This window comes from Carcharodon carcharias, chromosome 3 (genome assembly GCF_017639515.1).
Source record: "Carcharodon carcharias isolate sCarCar2 chromosome 3, sCarCar2.pri, whole genome shotgun sequence".
In the NCBI taxonomy this organism is placed as follows: domain Eukaryota; kingdom Metazoa; phylum Chordata; class Chondrichthyes; order Lamniformes; family Lamnidae; genus Carcharodon; species Carcharodon carcharias.
Genome location: NC_054469.1, coordinates 38,733,452 through 38,753,727, shown reverse-complemented (window position 1 = coordinate 38,753,727; position 20,276 = coordinate 38,733,452).

Genomic DNA, 20,276 nt, shown 5'->3' with positions numbered 1-20,276 from the left:
CTGTGGGAGTCGGTGGGTTTGTAATGGATATTGGTGGACAGTCTATCACCAGAGATTGAGACAGAGAGGTCAAGGAAGGGAAGGGAAGTGTCAGAGATGGACCACGTGAAAATGATGGAGGGGTGGAGATTGGAAGCAAAATTAATAAATTTTTCCAAGTCCCGACGAGGTCTCTTAAGGTTAACTTGCAGGTTGAGTCAGTAGTTAGGAAGGCAAATGCAATGTTGGCATTTATTTCGAGAGGACTAGAATATAAAAGCAGGGATGTGCTGCTGAGGCTTTATAAGGCTCTGGTCAGACCACATTTAGAATATTGTGAGCAATTTTGGGTCCCGTATCTCAGGAAGGATGCTCTGGCCCTGGGGAGGGTCCAGAGGAGATTCACGAGAACGATACCAGGAATGAACGGCTTAACATATGAGGAACGTTTGAGGACTCTGGGTCTATACTCGATGGAGTTTAGAAGGATGAGGGGGGATCTGATTGAAACTTACAGAATACTGAAAGGCCTGGATAGAGTGGACATGGGAAAGATGTTTCTATTAGTAGGAGAGACCAGGACCCAAGGGCATAGCCTCAGAGTAAAGGGAAGACCTTTTAGAACAGAGATGAGGAAAAACTTCTTTAGCCAGAGAGTGGTGAATCTATGGAATTCATTGCCACAGAGGGCTGTGGAAGCCAGATCATCGAGTGTATTTAAGAGCGAGATAGATATGTTCTTGATTGGCAAGGGGATCAAAGGCTACGGGGAGAAGGCGGGAGAATGGAGTTGAGAAACCTATCAGCCATGATTGAATGGCGGAGCAGACTTGATAGGCCGAATGGCCTAATTTCTGCTCCTATGTCTTATGGTCCAAATACCTTGAATCCATTTACTACAACAAGCCCATGGGAATCTGTGCTATGCTGACTTGCACAGCCAGGGAGGGAAGGGGACTCAGAGGCTGGGTGTTTCCTCGTCCTGGACCTGGGATCTGGTAGACACTTAGTATGCTGAATGCACGGAGGTAATTCAACCTCCCAGCTTTCCAAAGCATCTTAGCCTGGATCCCTCACTGCCATTCTTCAACCCAAACAAGAACGCAATCCACTTAAGGGCTGCCAATAAAAAAATACATTTATTGCTGGTAGCCCCATAAGTGGAAAGAGTTGCTGACTGCTCCTTTTGCCTCCCTTGATGTGATGAGCACCCAAGATAGACACTGAGTGCTGGGGGTGCTGGCAGCTGCCAGCAATATATACCTTTCTGTTGTAAAATCAGCAGAACAAGTCACTGGGATAGATGTCAACCCTTGTATGGCAGCATTAAAGCAAGTAATTTAAAAACGAAAGGATTCCAGATGGAATCCCTTTGGACTGAGTTGAGGGATAATTTTCCCGGTTTTCTTTTCAGCCTTTCCCCAACAACATACTGATAGACTCTAGTGGCTTTTCTATGGTCTTTGCCATCCCATAATCCCCACCCCTTCACTCACCGTCTCCTCTTGGCACTATAGCTTAAATCGTAATCCAATCACAAAACATAGCATTCCTTTCAACAATATTGACCGTACAATATTGACAGAATGTGCCTCAGTGTCTTTGCAGGAGTTCCTTGCTCTAGAGCAATGCCAGGCTCTGACTGGAGCATGCGCAGTGCAGCTGCTGGAGCCGGATGGAGTGGCGGAGAAATGGTTGAAAGTACTCACAGATGGGCAAATGCTTTGAACCAACCAGTTAACAAATGTCTCAGACTTGTACTGCCCAGCCAGAAACGACATTGTTTGTGCCTGTGCACAGCTAGGCGGCAGCATGTCGCAATGCTGCCTTGTTATCAAGCACATGAGTGTTGCCTTCATTGTGTCCCTTTGAAGAAGGGAGTCCAGGGTGGACCCCCTTAGAGCGCTGACCCTGTTTTTTGCACCATGTGCACCCTCCTCTCCCAGTCTTGGCTTATCCCGCAGTCATGAATTTATGGAGGACACATTAGCTATCTTTGATGCGGGGTTATGAATGCAAGTCTATTTGTTTTGATAGAGGATTAAGTACTTGAGGTGCTTTTAAAGTTTTGAATGGACTTTCATGAATGGAAGTGTTTCTTTATTATAGCGACATTTGTAATAGATATTTAGATTTTTATTTTATTTCATTTCAACATGGCTACTGAAGTCTGCCCATACTGGTCAATACTGGATGAGCAGACATGGAAGGTGTAAACGCAAAGGGTAGTGAGTTGGGGGACATGGGGTCAGCATGAGTTGGTGTTAAGTTGCCATGGGGGCTATAAAGGGCCATAGGAGTGGTTGTGGGGGCAAAGGTTGTCATGTATGGGGCATGGGGAATGGGTAGCGAGATGATGGGGTGTGAGGGTGATGGCTAGAGGGCCTAATATTTAACAAAACAGGGGGACGAAGTCCCAGAGACTCTAGGAGGGCCTTTTAAACAGTCCACATTGTTACTCAGTAGCCACTGTGGCCGTTTCTGATCTGCGTTCAGGGGCAGCGGGCCTAACTCCATCCCGCACGCATCCCCTTCTGGAGTTGAAAGGAGCCTTGGGAGTGAAAACCCAGCCCAAAGTCAGGGGAAGAATTATGCTATGCATTTTGACCTGGATTGTATCGCCCTCCAATTGATGGAAACCAATTCAACAGTAACTTTCAAAAGAGAATTGCATAAATACTTGAAGTGGAAAAATACAGAGCTATTGGAAAAGCATAAGGGACAAGGACTAATTGACTCGATCGTTCAAACAGCCAGCACAGATATCACAGAATCACAGTGCAGAAGAGGCCCTTCAGCCCATCGAGTCTGCACTGACACGTGAGAAACATCTGACCTACCTACCTAATCCCATTTACCAGCACTTGGCCCATAGCCTTGAATGTTATGATGTGCCAAGTGCTCATTCAGGTACTTTTTAAGGGATGTGAGGCAACCCGCCTTCACCACCCTCCCAGGCAGTGCATTCCAGACTGTCACCGCCCTCTGGGTAAAAATGTTTTTCCTCACGTCCCCCCCTAAACCTCCTGCCTCTCACCTTGAACTTATGCCCCTTTGTGATTGACCCTTCAACGAAGGGGAATAGCTGCTCCCTATCCACCCTGTCCATGCCCCTCATAATCTTGTACGCCTCGATCAGGTCGCCCCTCACTCTTCTCTGCTCCAACAAAAACAACCCAAGTCTATCCAACCTCTCTTCATAACTTAAATGTTTCATCCCAGGGAACATCCTGGTGAATCTCCTCTGCACCCCCTCCAGTGTAATCACATCCTTCCTATAATGTGGCAACCAGAACTGCACACAGTACCTCAGCTGTGGCTTCACCAAGGTTCTATACAACTCCAACATGACCTCCCTACTTTTGTAATCTATGCCTCGATTGATAAAGGCAAGTGTCCCATATGCCTTTTTCAGCAACCCACTAACGTGCTCCTCTGCCTTGAGAGTTCTATGGACACACACGCCAAGGTCCCTTTGTCACTCAGATCTTCCTAGGGCCATGCCGTTCATTGAATACTTCCTTGTCAAATTATTCCTTCCAAAGTGTATCACCTCATACTTTTCAGGGTTAAATTCCATCTGCCACTTATCTGCCCATTTGATCATCCCATCTATATATTCCTGTAGCCCAAGACACTCAACCTCACTGTTAACCACCCGACCAATCTTTGTGTCATCTGCAAACCTACTAATCCTACCCCCCACATAGTCATCTATGTTGTTTATATAAATGACAAATAAAAGGGGACCGAGCAACAGATCCCTGTGGTACGCCACTGGAAACTGGCTTCCAGTCCTAAAGCAGTCTTCTGTCATCACCCTCTGCCTCCTCCAACTAAGCGAATTTTGAATCCACCTTATCAAATTACCTTATATCCTATGTGCATTTGCCTTCTTTATAAGTCACCCATATGGGACCTTGTCAAAGCCTTTGCTGAAATCCATATAAACTACATCAACTACACTACCCTCATCTACACACATGGTCACCTCCTCAAAACATTCAATCAAATTTCTTAGGCAGGACCTCTCTCTGACAAAGCCGTGCTGACTATCCCTGATCAAACCTTGCCTCTCCAAGTGGAGATACATACTCTCCTTCAGAACTTTCTCCAATAGTTTCTCTATCACTGACATGAGACTGGCCTGTAGTTCCCTGGCTTATCTCCACAACCCTTCTTAAATAGTGGAACCACATTAGCTGTTCTCCAGTCCTCTGGCACCTCCCCATGGCCAGAGAGGAATTAAAAATTCGGGTCAGTGCCCCTGCAATCTTCTCTCTTGCCTCCCTCAGCAATCTGGGACACAAATCATCTGGACCTGGAGATTTGTCCACTTTTAAGCCTGCCAAAACCTCCAATACCTTGTCACTCCCTACATCAATTTGCTTAAGAACCTCACAGTCTCTCTCCCCGAGTTCGATACCTTCATCCTCATTCTCTTGGGAGAAGACGGACTTGAAGTATTCATTCAACACTCTACCGATGTCCTCTGGCTCCATCCATAGATTAACCCCTTGGTCCCTTATGCGCCCTACTCTTTCCCTGGTTATCCTCTTCCCATTGATATACTCATAGAATATCTTGGGCTTTTCCCTACTTTTATCAGCCAGAGCTTTCTCATATCCCCTCTTTGCTCTCCTAATTGCTTACTTAAGCTCCACCCTGCACTGTCTGTACTCCACTAATGCCTCCGCTGATTTGCTTCCCTTGGACCTGCTAAAAGCCTCTCTTTTCCTTCTCATCGTAACCTGAATATCTCTGGTCATCCATGGTTCTTTGGGCTTGTTACTCCTTCCTATCACCCTAGAGGGAACATGTTGAGCCTGTACCCTCCCCATTTCCTTTTTGAAAGCCCCCCACTGCTCCTCTGTAGATTTCCCAACAAGCAACTGTTCCCAGTCTACCTTGGCCAGATCCTGCCTTATTTTACTAAAATCCACTCTCCCCAATCCAAAACATTTTTTGCAACTTGTCGATTTCTTTGTCCATAACAAACTTAAACTGTACCATGTTGTGGTTGCTATCGCTAAAATGCTCGCCCACCATCACCTCAGCCACCTGTCTAGCTTCATTCTCCAGAATTAGGTCCAGCAATGCACCATCCCTTGTTAGACCCTCTACATATTGACCTAAAAAGTTCTCCTGTACACATCCAAGCCCTTAATACTATGTCTATCCCAATTAATGTTGGGAAAGTTGAAATCACCTAATATAATTACCCTATTGTTATTGTTTTTACATACCTCCACAAATTGTGCACATATTTGCTCCTCAATTTCCTGCTGACTATCTGGGGTTCTACAATAAACACCTAGTAATGTGGTTGCCCCTTTTTTATTCCTAACCTCTACTCACAAAGCTTCATTCGATGCCCCCTCGAAGATATCATCTCTCCTTACTGCAGTAACTGACTCCTTAACTAATAATGCAATGCCTTCTCCTCTTTTACCCCCTCCCCTGTCTCGCCTGAAGATTCTATATCCTGGAATGTTGAGCTGCCAATCCTGCCCTTCCCTCAACCAGGTCTCAGTGATGGCTACGATATCACAATTCCACATGTCAATCCTCACCCTTAACTCATCCATTTTACCTGTAATACTCCTGGCCATCCAGCCTTGCCTTATTCCCTTGAAGTTTATTGCAGCTGTACTCTCTTTGACTTAATTGTTTTACTGTATTATGATGATATAATGGGGCAAATAGCTTCCTTTTATGCAGTGTCAATTTGTGATTCTAAATGACTTTCCTACACCTCATTCTTAATCAGAACTAAGAGTAGCAAAGCTGGCAATTGTAAATCTAGGTCTTTCTGACACAACATGAACTTTTGTTCTTAAAACTTGTGCATGGGGAATATTGTTTGAATGATTCTGCATGAAGCAATCCCCAAAACACAGAAGAATAAAAGAATCTTCTTCTTCAAATTTATGTCAATGGAAGGCACAGTTCCTCAATAAATATACCTTGCTGGATAAGCTTTTTAACTTTTTAAGTGGATTCATAAAGCTAGTGAATGTTTGATAAGTTATTTCATTTATTATCCTTAAACAGATTTAAGGATATTCAAGTATATTGATATCAAGATATTTTCTTCCAATTTTCTCTGGCTCTGCAAGTTGGATGAAGGTACCCAGGAGAAGTTCAGATGTTACAATTGATTTTGCCTGAGATAAGAGTCTATTTTTGTTAAGTTCCTGAGTTAAAAATCCAAATACAAATTTTATGTTCCTTTTCTTAAGAAGTGTGCACCCATAGTTTCCATTCCTTCTCCTTATAACCCAACCCTGGAACCCTAAGGCTTAGGTTCTGTGACATTCCAACTCTTGGCCTATTTCAGGCCGTTGCTTGTGCCAACATGAGCTAGTTATTTGTGGTTCAGTTGTGGCACATTTACTCTCTGATTAGAAGGTTCTGGGTTCAAGTCCCACATCAGCCCTAGACTAGACTGACAAATTTAATACAATACTGAGAGAGTGTCTCATTATTGGAGGTATTGTCTTTTACATGAAATGTTCAATGAAGTCTCTGCAATGAAGTCCCCATCAGATGGATGTAAATGATCCCATGACACTACTACAAAAATGAGCAGAGGAATTCTTCCTGGTGTCATGGTCAATATTTTTCCCTCAACCACCATCATTAAAAAAATATTATTTAGTCACTTACCTTATTGCTGTTTGTGGGACAATGCTGTGCACATAATTGGCTGTTGGGTTTCTACATTACAACATTGAATACATTTCAAAAGTATTTAATTGGTCATAAAATGCTTTCAGTGCCCTGAGGTCATGCAAGGTGCTCTATAAGTGCAGGTATTTCTTTCTCCCTCATTAGGTTTCCCATCTGCAACCAATCCTTCTCTGGATATCAGCACAGGCAAGCAAAAAATTCCTGCTTCATTTGCTTGGCAGCCTAAAATGTCGCTGCCCATGTGCAAAATGTAAAGAAGGGAAATTGGACATCAGACATGATTCCTACTGTTTTCCCCAGTTGAATACTGGATGCAGTGACCACCTGTTATCTCCAACTTGCTGATGGTGGGAGGAGGCAATCCTTCGGGGTTTATTGGAAGGGGGCTGTGCAATCCCTCTCGGGGCATTAACAGACCCCACCAGAGATTCTCTCTTATATCGGCTGTTGCTGCAGACCCATGATATCATCTGGCCCCTCCAACACCCTCCCCACCCTACCCCCATGAAGTCTGACCAGCTCTCTTGTGAAGATCGGGTCATCCCCCTCTCACAAATTACCACAGGGACAAACACAGGGTCAATCGATATCTTTATGGCAGGCAAATAGGAAAAGTCAACCACGCTCCCTCCTCACCCCGACTGTTGTTTTTACCTATGGGTGACATCGGCTCAGCGATTTTAATCTGCATGCAGGAATAGATGACAAGTTAAGTAGCTGTGTCCCACAATTCATGCATGATGATTGCTGTATATGTCACAATTTTAAAAAGGGATTTCATAAATATTTGAAAAGAAAGACAATAAAAGGATAATATATTACAAATATGAGGTTTTGTAAGATTGTTATATTTTGGGACTGTCTTTTTAATTGAGGGTAAAATGGAGGAAAGAAGGGGGTCATGTGACATTTTCTGAATTCTGCTGACAACAAACCTGGGTGGTTTGGGATTAATGTGGGACTGGAGAAGCAGTACCGCCCATATTATGATGTAGAGAGTCACATGATGGTTGTCTGAGTGTAGAAAGTCTGAAAGAAGTCAGCATGAAGTTAGCACCTATTTAGGGCTTTATCTTGGAGATATGCATATAGTTGTGTGTTAACCATAAGTGGTTTATGTTCAACCACACAGGACCCCCGACCTCTTATGAGACAACCTGACAGCAAGCGAAGGACTCAGAAATCCCCAAGCTGGTGAAGGACCCTGAAATCCTAGAGAATGAAAAAATAAAGAAAGTGCAGTCTGAACTGAGTGAAGTGTGCCTAAATCAAAGACACAGTTGGAGATCACTTTAAAAAGCTCCACAGGCATGGAGGCTGAAAGGCAGAAGAAAAATCCACTCTGCAGCTTAGAAGGACTCCGCCAGATAACGTGGAGGTCCATTGCCAAACCTGATCGAATGCACAGTCAAAGGACCTAGCCAGATCAAAAAAGGGTGAGGAAAATTCAGAAAAAGGCTGAACTAACTTTTTAAAAATAACCCGGAAAAAAATCAGGCAGAGAAGACCGATTGTTTAACTGGTGCAGCTGAAAGAACTCTGCAGCTGGGACCGGAGTCAGTGCCATACCATGTGGCGGCTAACCTGAAAAGAAGAAAATCTTTAAAACAGAAGGCAGAACAAAAAAAAATCACCTTCAAGTCGATTTGCAAGCCCAGGGAAGCAAATCATGGGCCAAAATTGTTAGGTTTCCTGTAGAATCACAAAGTTTTAAAGATGGTTTCAAGACTGGAACGGGAGCCTGCTGAAACCAGATAAGCACAGGAAGGAGAGAGAAAAAAAGTTACTGCATCATCAGCTTAAAAAAAAAGTTAAAGCCCTACTCCCCTGTTATGAAAGACAACCTTGGATAGTAAATTATCAGACTAATTTGAGCTAATGCAAGGGCCAAACCAGATGCAAATTGATTATTCTGGAAAATATTTTTTATGACTCACAGGAATACAGGATTTTTAAATTTTGCAGCAGGTATGAGTTAATACATTATTGTACTTATTTGGTGAATTTTCCATCAAGGTAATCATAGGACAAGGTATAGATGAATCCTCAAACACATTTGGTGAGGTATTGAGAGCCCTTGACAAGCATTTTAAATTGTGGAGGGTGCAGAACTTAAAAGAAATTATAGAACACCCACAATAAAGCACTAAAAGGGCAATGAGACTCCAGGTTGAGGGAGACGATTCCCAAGCAAAACATAAAATGATCACAGACCGTGTCCACACAATGAAGTGCATAAGCTGAAGAGTTTAGTGCAGAGTAAAGAAGAGGCTGAGAAGCAGCTCAAAGGTGTAAACATAGAACTATGTGAAATTGCCAACACAGTACCAAACTGCAACAGCTGGTGGCAGCGCAGAGTGAGCAGTTGGCTGAGTATGAAGGAAAGTTATCTGATGTTACCCAAAAGCAACAAAATCTGTAAAATGAAAATGAAGCAATTCCACAAGCAAATGTTCATATAAAACCTGACTTGGAAGAACTCAACCAGAGGTACAGCCAGGCACAACAGCAGGCAGAAAAAGTACTCAAAGAAATCACTGCCCTGAAAGACTCTTTGAAGAATCAATACTTGGTCCTGGTAAAACATGAGGAGTTAAAAAAGATATTAAATACTATTTCATAAAAAGCTGCATTGGAACTATCAGTAGCAATAAAGCAATGCACTGAAAAACAGCACAAGTTAGCAAGAGGTCAAAAAGACAATAAACAATTGGGGGAGGTGGTGGCGTAGTGGTACTGTCACTGGGCTAATAACCCAGAAACCCAGGGGAATGCTCTGAGAATTGGATTTGAATCCCACCATGACAGATGATGGAATTTGAATTCAATAAAAATCTGGAATTAAAAGTCTAAGGATGGCCATGAAACCATTGTCAGTCTTAAAAACCTGATTCTAGTTCACTAATGTGATTATATGTGTCAGGTAGATCAAATCCACAGTCACAATTGTTTTGTAATTTGTATTTTATTTCACGATGCATGCCCTGAGTTCAGAAGTAATAAGATTACCATAACTTCAGGGGTTTTTTTGAAAACTAAATTAAACATTCATTAACAAAAGAAAATATTTCAAGCACCGTACATAGGTTTACAAATTACTACCAAAATAACTCCTAAAACCCCGAATTAATCTAGCTTCCAGTTACCTCCATTAAGGCAACAGTAAAAACAAATAGATTTAAACAGATCTAAGCAAAGTTACATGATACCCTGGACAGTAGAATTCACAGTGAGTTTTCTCAGCTTCGGTTCAGGTAGACAGCAACTTGATGCACAGAGGATGGAGGCTTTTCACACTTATGTCAGATCTTAGAGTGCCTTCCCCTCTTACGCATAGCCTCATCTCCTTTATATATGTTTCTCCCTTTTTAATGCAAATTACATTGTTCCTATATGTCTTTGGAACTTTACCATTCTCATAATATAAATCTTCTCATAGTGCTCATATTATCAGTGACCTTTGGGAAAAATAAACAATGTTTGACTTAGCTTCCTCTGACTAGGTGTAACATCTCTTTGAAATTCAAACTATCCTAATTTATCTAAAAATGCAATTTTTTTATTGCACTTTACATTCTAAAACTTCAACAATGTTTATGTATTTAGCATTTAGCATTTCAAACCTAGCTTCTTTTTAATGATTCAAAGTCTCCAGACCCAGCGGTCTCCAATTCAATTAAATTGCACACATACATACACACAGAGAAGCTATCCAAAAAAACTATTAACCCACTTTTACAATAAATCACAATAATATTATAAAAATTGTTATATTTTTATGACACCCTCCTCCTTACGGGAAAAGGAACCATCATAATTTAAAAAGACTGCTTCATTGTCTTAACCCATCTTACACTACCTCCTATACTTATCTATAAACTCACACTATTACATTACCAGATGCATGCATTAACATAATATATATATACAAGTCCTAAGTATTAGCAGAAATCTTTCCAGTCCAGTGTCCAGGTTTTTAAATGTCCAATCTTCTCTTTAAGCTTGAAACTCTTGACATTGCACCTGCAATTAGATTTTCTCATCCACCACATGTATAACTTTCAGATTAAATGGTTGCACTAATAAACTCCATCTGAACAGCCTTGCAATGTAAATGCAATGCTGTAGATTAAGGAACTAGAAGGAAAAGTTTTGGATGCCTCAAACTTACTGAGAATCATTGGGTTGCTTAAAAATGACATGGCTGAAATGAAAATCAAGAACCTAGAATGTCAAGAAAAAGTTGAACAATTGCAAGAGAAAGCAGAAGTTCTCACAAAGGAGCGTGAAGAGTCTCAGAACCAAATAACAGAAGTAAAATTTTAAAATGTGAGCTTGAAGAATAGCACAGAAAATTCAGCTCTGCTAAGGGAAATCTGTTCAGTGTAAAGAACCAACTTGCACATACGGAAGATGAGTTTGCAAATGGAAAATTAGAACTTGATGAACTTCAATTATCATAAAAAATGCCTGGAACAGGAAAAGGAATTGCTGATGAATCTAAACAGTTGGTTGAATACAGAATTAACAAACAAAACTGAGGGAATGTTGGAACTTCATCATGAAAAGAGCAATAAAATTCTTGAACCTTGGTCTAATCTGAAGAACATGAAAGATGAGATGTGCAGTATGGAGGAGCAAGTCAAGACTTTAAAAGCAGATAGGGAAAATTCTAAGAAACAGATTGAGGATCTAATGAGTGAATTGAAAGAGTCTATGGAAGAAAGACTCCGAAAGGAACTGAATGCCCAGGTGAAATGTTAAGTTTGTAGAAGGGTTCTACAGATAACTCTGAAGCAAAGACAACTAAACTCACCAGTGTAGTTACTGAGCTGAATGAAAAGATTAATCAGCTTGAAAAAGAACTGGGAAATAAGGGAGTAAACAAAAATTTGGGTGAAATTGTGAAACATGTAGGAATGAAGGTTCCATTTTTGAAACATCAACTTCCAGGAAGAAAATGGCAGACCCAATGGAAAAAGAAAGCCCGAGTCCACTCTATGAATGAACAGAGTGAACCTTCCCTTCAGAAGGAATGGGATAAGCTAATGGTATTCAGTCAAAAAGGACGGATTGCCAACAAAGAAAAACATAACATTAATGCGCGCATGAAATTAACCAGATGTTGAAATCTGAGTATTTGAAACACCAAGTAGCATAATTCTGAACCAACAAAGGGCAGAATTTTCCCAAATTTGCACTAAGTGTGTTGGCGGGCGGGTTGAACGGCATGCTGCCCGCCTACGGCGATGAAGGAGTTTCATGTCGTATCATCCTGAACCCGCCTCATTATTTATGCACTCCCGAGGAACACGGCGTTTCAATGACAGGCGGGCTCCTCACTTGCCCGCCTGCCATCACCTCGTCATTGCATCAGGCCGAGCACCATGTTTAAAGGCCAGCATTAAGCACAGTGCTCATTGCTTCCAGCTCACCAATGCTGCCTGAGAGACATGGCCCTCAAAGGCAAGAAGACTGTAGCGCCCCGTTTTAATGACGGGAATCGAGTGACTGTTGGATACCGTGGAGGTCCTATACCCCTGCTCTGGCTGCAGAATGGGCAGCAATGTGACCAATCCGGCGTGGGAGGCAGTGGCAGCGGTGGTCAGTACCAATGCCCTTCAGAGGAGGACAGCCACCCTGTACCGCAAGAGGATGAATGATCTCCTCCAGGTTAATTCACTTTTTTCATCACTCTCAACACACACACACTCACAAACCCAGTACTCAACCACAGGGCCCTCACTCACTGCCAAAAGGCATCACCATTCACTCTCTCACACTCACTATCATTGTCCTCATCCTGTCCATGTGACCACTCACCACCCACACAGGCCAGGCATATTTACCATCTGGCCCAGCAGGCATTCTGCTTACACTTTCTCCATCTCTATCCATGCAGAATAAGATGGCACACAAGAGAGAGAGGTCGCAGGCCGATGGCAGAATGCCCAAAATCAAGGACTTTGAAAACAGAGCCATCTAGCTGGCCGGCGAGGATCTGGACTGTTCCTATGCTGATGGTGAGGCCAGCGGTGCTCTGCCAAGTGAGGATCCAGCAGTGCAACATCCATCAGACAACAATGCCATGAGTGATGTGTCCTTATTCACAGGCCACTGCTTACACTAATTATCTCTCCTTGCTTTCGCAGGCACATCTACCAAAGAGCCAACAGAGTCCATGACCCAGGGTGTCCAATCAAGCCCCGAAGAAACCTCTGAAGGGGAAGCTGGAGGTACCCTCCCTGAAGTCCATCACAGTGCTCACCCACAACCTCCACCAGCGCAGAGGCACACACCTCGGTGGGACCTAGCTGTAGAGTAGCCCCAGGATCACAATCTGGTGAGCAGGGACTTCCCAGATTTCCAGCACTAGGAGGACTGCTGGAAACCAGAAATTTGCTGAGTCCGAGTCAGATGATGAGCCTCTGGACTTTGTCATGCCACAGTTGCTGGAGCTGCAAAGGCAAGCTCGGGAACATCAGGAAGGGATGTCCGCTGCACTCCTCAGATTGCAAAGTACGATGGAGGAGTCCGTCCGCCTTCAGGCTGAGGTGATAGCGCCGGCATTGCAACGCACCGAGGTCAACACTGATAGGATGGCAGCAGCCATGGAGACCTTGGTCCAGAACTTTGCTCCTGCACTGCTGCGTGGGCTGAACTCCATCGCTGATGCCATAGTTGGCCTCCAACAATATGTGTGTGAGAGGGATGCCAGGCAGCTCAATCTCACTCCAGCTACCCCTGCTCCTCAAGAAGTCAGCCTGGGGCCTTCGGCTGCCTATAGGGAGGAGGATCCACAGGTACACACTCTGGGCCCATCCATCCAGGAGACTCCGAGAGTGTCCAGCCAATCTGACTTCCTGTGACCTCCGCAGCTCCAGCTTCACTGGCCAAGGAGGGTGCCTCTGCCACACAGCATGACCCCAAAAGCAGGCTGGGGCCCTCCAAGTCTCAGCCCTCCAGAAGGTGCATGCCAAAGTCATCACAGACAGGGCATTGCAGTCAGCAGGCTGTCTCCACTTCCACTCTGCATGTCCAGGGCATAGTGGCAGGATTAGGACAGTTAAGGAGAACTAGTTGCACAGCCTGGACACAGGTTTTAATCACTTGTACATACTGTTCACTATTGTCAATAAACTCCTAAGAATATCTCCCTGCCTATGGCCCCTTGTTCCGATGAGCAGTGGTCTTGTCACTCAGATGTGAAACCTTTCTGCACAAGATAAAGGCAGGGGTCTCAGTACCGGGTCACTTCCCTGTGCTCTGTGTGGCCTTCAGACCACAGTGATGGTCCAGCCTCACACTCCTTGGAAACATTACTAATGCCTGCACCTCAACAGTGCTTGTCATTGCTGCCAGAATGTAGTGGGCAGAGGCCACAGAGTTCTCTCATTCTCTCTGTGTGCTCTCATACCTTTAAGGAGGGGCTGGCCCCCATCTTGTAAGCATCTGTGACCAGTGATGCTGTGCACCAGCTCCAGAAGGGCTGAGGTGCTGAAGTCGGACAAAGCACCAGATGCTTCTACAGTTTCATGGCTACGTCTCTATGATATGATCCTGACATGGAGTGCAAGCGAGCTGCCCTCGGCCAGACAGGAGTCAGACATTCTCAGAGGCTATGTGAAGTTCTATGGTTTGTCCTCAATGTATGCAGTCGAGTGACTATTAGGGCCTCCACTGCCTTGCCTTGACAAGATCATTCTCACAGAGGGTATTCGTGCTGCCACAAACCAGACTCGAGTCAAGTGTTCACAAATACAATGTGAGGATTTACAGGGACATCTCACTGCATGTCATCATCATCTTCCACAAATCTAGCAGCTATGAGGGCCTCCTGAGTGTGCCTGCCTCGTATAGCCAGTGCGAGGGTTTCATCCTCGTCATCATCGCCTCCAAGGACCTCCTCAGCCTCACCCCGTCGGCGTCCTCCTCCAACTCCTCCTCAGCCAGCTCATCTCCCCGTTGGTGTGCCTGATTGTAAAGTGCGCACCCTCTGTGGACTATATTGCAGGGTCCCATCTGACCAGTCCAGGCACCAGAACCTCATCTTCAGCATCCCGATGGTCTGCTCCACCAAGGTGCGAGCTGCAGCATAAGCCTCATTGTACCGTCATTCTGCTGTCTGAGGCCACCGCACTGGCATCATCAGCCATGGCCTTTGTGGGTAGCCAAGGAGCCATCCCTGCAACTTCTGTGGACCCTGGAAGACTCCAGGGATCTGTGACCGACTGAGAATGTAGGCGTCATGCACACTCCCTGGGAACCTTGCACATACCTGCAGGATGCGTTTCTGGTGGTCGTACACCAGCTGCACATTCAGCGAATGGAAGCCCTTGCGGTTGATGTAGTCCATCATGTGTTGCCACGGAGATCTGAGCGCCACATGAGTGCAGTCTATCGCACCCTGCACCTGTAGGAAACCCAAGATCTGGGCGAACCCAATCTCTCATAGATCCTGTCTGTCCTGGTCCCGGATAAAATGCACAAAGTTGTGTGCTCTCGCAAAGATGGCATCTGTGATCTCATGGATGCATTTGTGGGTGTAGGCTTGTGAGATCCCACAGAGATCACCTGTGGAGCCCTGAAAGTAGTCACTGGCGTAGAAATTGAGTGCCATGGTCACTTTCACGGCCACTGGCAGTGGATGCCCTTCATGTTCCCGTGGCACCAAATCCTGCAGTAACTGACAGACATGAGCGACCATATCCCTAGACATTCACAGTCTTCAGTGACACACTGGTTCTCAGTCATCTGCAGGAATGAAAGGCAGTGTTGCTAGGCGCCAGCCTGCAACAGCTCGCTGTGGCTGTCGACGGCTTGTGCAGAAGCCCCAGCCGCCACTTCTTCCTGAGGTTGCTGCTCTGCGCAGCCAGGAGCCTCAGTTGCTCTCGTCACTTGTCTTTTTTGCACTCTGTAGGCCATCAGGCATACACCAGGCTTCATGATCCTGATGTACTCCTGAAGGATGAAAGTGTGCCAGTCCCTTAACGCTCCCTGGAGACTGCTGGCCACCATTTGGATGGCCAGAGATTAGTGCATTGCATGGCTGCCCTGTTAGCTTGAACCATGGAGGGAGACTGGTCCAAATCGGGATGCTAGTATTGCAAGGGACTGTGAGTGCCTCCACCAGTGACTGCTACATGGTCAGCTTTAGTGAGGAGATTGTACTAGTGTGCAGTCTAACTGCTCTGCAGTCCACTAAAGTGCACATGAATTTGCAGTCTGTGCCTGGGAGGGGGGTGGCATGCGGAGGGGTGTGCATGGGATCTCCGGAGAGCTTGGTGGCACTTTGATGCCTCTGCGTTGCTTGAGTGGGCAGATAAACTAGGAGCCCGACCCCAATCATATCAATGTGGCTGCGCCTGAACTGTTTCAGTTGCAGAGGAATGGTCACTTTCTACAGGTTTCCCAAATGCGTGGCCACTTACCTCACCCGCCCACCCTACCTCCTCACACCCACTCACAAGTCACCTCAACGGCAGGATGGCACTTGCCCCCCGCTCCCCCTCACCCTCAAAAGTCGTCTTCAAGGCAAGAAGGCAGTTAACCCCAACCCCCCCCCCCCCCCCCCCCCCCCCCCCCCCCACAGCGTCCCTGAAGCCTGCAAAGCAACAGGTGACCCTGGCAAGCTCTGCAGAACATTGCTGTGCACTCACCTCCAGTTCACCCACAGTGTAGGCCGCCAATGGCACGTTGGGAAACACGTCGGCGTGCTTTCCTGCTGACATGGACAGATGATCCAACAGGTGTGCAAGTGTCTGGCGGGATGGCCTGACAACGATATGCTGATGTATTATAATGAGGTTCCCAACTGATGGCGGGAAACGGAGCCCGCCGTCGATGGGCTGAGCGGCCTGTCTTCCCGCAATTGTGAAACTGATCGCGCGATATTGCCCGCCCATTGCACCTATCGTGCCTATCCCCAACAGGCATGGAAATTCCGCCCAATGTCAGCCCGAAGCAACTGAGACTATCAGTTCTCCGAATGGGAGGAGAACGAGATCTGGAAAAATCATAAAGCCTCCAGACCATCTGAATTTCTAAAGTCACAGATTGGAAGGAGAAGGGGTAGCATGGAAATATTATACTGTAAATATATTTGGGTAAGGACTTGGGGGAGATGCAGATAAGGATATTCAGGTTAGTAAGGGTGAATGTAGGACTGGGCAAACAGTACCACACACATTACAATGAGGAGAGTCACATAATGGCAGACTGTGTGCAGAGAGAATCTGAGAGAAGTCAGCATGAAGATAGCTTTATGTTCAACCACACAAACCTCCAGGACTCTTAGTGAGACACCAAACAACCTTGCTTGTTAGAGGTTAAAAGGGGGCAAGATTTTCACACTTTTAAACAATGACCAGAGTGACTATTCTGACAGTGGATAGACTGTTAGTCACATAATTTTGGCTGGAGGAAGGAATTTCTGGGTTAACTCACACCGTAAAAGTCAGTTCAGGAATTAGAATTTATCTGGCTGGGAAAGGAAAATGAGCTAAGAATCACTTTGGGCTGGTTCCTGGAAAATGAGGTGTCAACTTAAGGGACAGAATAAAGAATAACCATAGGGGGAGATTTTCAGTCATTTTAAGTTAAATGGAGGGATTTTTTTTGTAGTGAAGTGTATGAGTTGCCTTCTGATATCGTGTTTAGTCAATTTTGCTTTTAGTTTGTGTGTGACAGTAAAGATTTTAAAGCTGAAATCTTGTCGTGTGATCCTTTCAGCCATTTACTGGAAGTTTGAATTTCTTTTTAAAAGTTATCAGTCTCTACGAGAATCATAACAAATATGAAACAGCAAAGAAACGTAATTCGAGTAAGAAAGTCCAGTTGAAGAGCTACCACTGACATTGGTGCAATGGACTGAATGGCCTCCTGTGTACTGTAATTTCTACAATTCTATGGTTATAACTGACCTTGATTCAGCATAGCAACACATGAGGCAATGGAGTAACCTTTGAAATACAATTATTTTTTTTCTTTAGCTGTCTGAATAAATGAAGCCCATAGTGCTGGTCACATTTTGTTATGCAGGAACAGCTGTGTCGTTCCTGATCTATCTCATGAATCACAATTTAATTCCGTTCCACTTTAACTCGTTAATGTATTTCCAGTGACAGTGATGAAGTCTGGCAAACTGGCAAGAGATTTAGCAGCAATAATCCGGGTATATAAATTTCTCAAGTTACCTTAATTGATGAAAATATCCTTCCATGCAAAAGTACTCTATTTTCAAACAAGATCATTAGCACTGTATTCTCATGCACAGTCGAGGGTTTGCCAATCAATGGGCACATTTAGATTAATATTGGTGATTCTGAACATTTTATGGAGTTCATACAACATTGGCAGATCAGTTGCTTTGACAATGTGCAAAATATTTCCCAGGAATGAAATCTGTCAGATTCCTTACTAATTGAAATATTATTAATTAACTGGAACAATCATTTCAGACTGACATTGTTATATGATATATAATAGGAGCTGGTTTTCCCTAACCATATTTAACGTTCCAATAAATACTTAGATTAAGAACAAGTTCACTTGATGGTTCGTAGGGAAAATGGCTCACACCAGTGAGACGGTTCTGCAATTAAATCTCACGGACATTTGACATTTTATTCTGCACATTGATCAAAATCCTAGAAGTAAATCATAGAATAAAAGGTAAGGGATAAAAAATTGGATTAGGACTGATATCAGATGTGGGAACATAGCATGATTATCCTAGGCCCACTCCCATTGAAGCACGTTGTGATGCCTGTTCATCAACATGATTGCACCAGGTAGCCCAGTCCAAAACGCACTGCTGACTGGCTGAGCATTCAGCAAGGGACCAAGGTACATGTGTGGCTAACATGACACACAGCTAACCAGCACCTCTTAAAGGCTGCCTTCCCCTTTTAAAGGGAAGCTGCACTCATGCTACAAGAACAAATGCAATAGAGCCTGGAAGACATTGTAAGAAGGATGGGAACAGCAACTAGAGTAAAATACCAGGGGGAGGGCTCTCAGGTTTCCAGATGCAGTCTCGGAGGCCTTGGTGATTAAGGTTGATAGGAAGAGAGAGGCCAAGTCTCCACAAGTGGCCAGGAGACCTTGAAAGTGCACCCTGTATAAGGAATAGGTGCATGTGGCAAGGGAGGTCAATTTCAAAATCTGGCTCTGAGGACCTGTCTGCATTGCCATACGAGTAATTAGGGTCAGTGAATACATCTTCAAAGGACCTCTCCTACCCATTGCACAATCAATTTCTCATGCTGCTCAATGTGCCACACACCCATCACTCACCTAGCAGCAGTCAGGACTCATGTCGAACATTCAAAGAACTCCATCTTACGCTCATATACTTATCAATGCTACTAGCTTCACACCCATCTCTCACTGCTTCCATATACCTCCAGCTAGTTATCTAAGGCAGGCACGTCACGCTAATACATTGTAACACACTGACATTCTTCCCTTCATCTAGCAGGACAAAAGAGCACACATAAACATAAGAACATAAGAAATAGGAGCGGGAGAAGACCATATAGCCCATCAAGGCTGCTCCACCATTTAATATGATCATGGCTGATCTTGGGCGTTAACTTCACTTTCCTGCCCACTCCCCGTATCCCTTGATTCCCTGACAGGCCAAAAATATATCTATCTGAGCCTTAAATATACTCAATGATGCCACATCCACAATCCTCTAGGGTGGAGAATACACAACACTTTGAGTGAAAAGATATTTCCTCATCTCAGTCCTAAATGATTAACCCCTTATCCTGAAAATGTGCCCCCTTGTTCTAGATTCTTCGGCCAGGGGAAACAATGTTTCAAATGTCAAACCCCTTCAGAACCTGAATGTTTCAGGGAGATCACCTAATTCTTCTAAACTCCAGAGAATATAGACCACATTTCATCCTCTCATCATAGGAACAACGTTCTCATCGCAGAGAACAATCTAGTGGACCTTCGCTGTACTGCCCCCAATGCGAGTATATCCTTCTTTAAATATGGAGCCCAAAATTGCATACAGTATTCCAGGTGTGGTCTCACTAGAGACCTGTACAATTGTAGAAAGACTGCTTTATTCTTGTACACCAATCCCCTTGCAATAAAGGCCAGTACACCTTTTAGGGAAGATGGTGGAGTAGTGGAAACGTTGCTAAGCTAGTAATTCATTTAACCCAGGCTAATGCTCTGGGGACATGGGTTCAAATCCCATCATGGTAGCTAGTGGAATTTAGATTCAATTAATTAATAAATCTGGAATTGAAAACTAGTATCAGTTACAGTGACCATAAAGTTAATTGTCAAAAAAACTCATCAGGAGTGTTTTCCTGCCCTCTAGGAAAGGAAATCTGTTGTCCTTATCTTGTCTGGCTGACATGTGACTCCAGACCCACAGCAATATGATTGACTCTTAACTGCCCTCTAAAATGGTCTAGTAAGCCACTCAGCTCAAGAGCAATATGGAAGGGCTACAAATGCTGACTTTGCCAGCAACACCCATATCCCATAAAAATATTTTAAAAACAGCCAAATCTCTCTGAACGTCAACATCACTCCGTGTAAAAAATATTCTGCTTTACTGCTCTTACAACCACAGG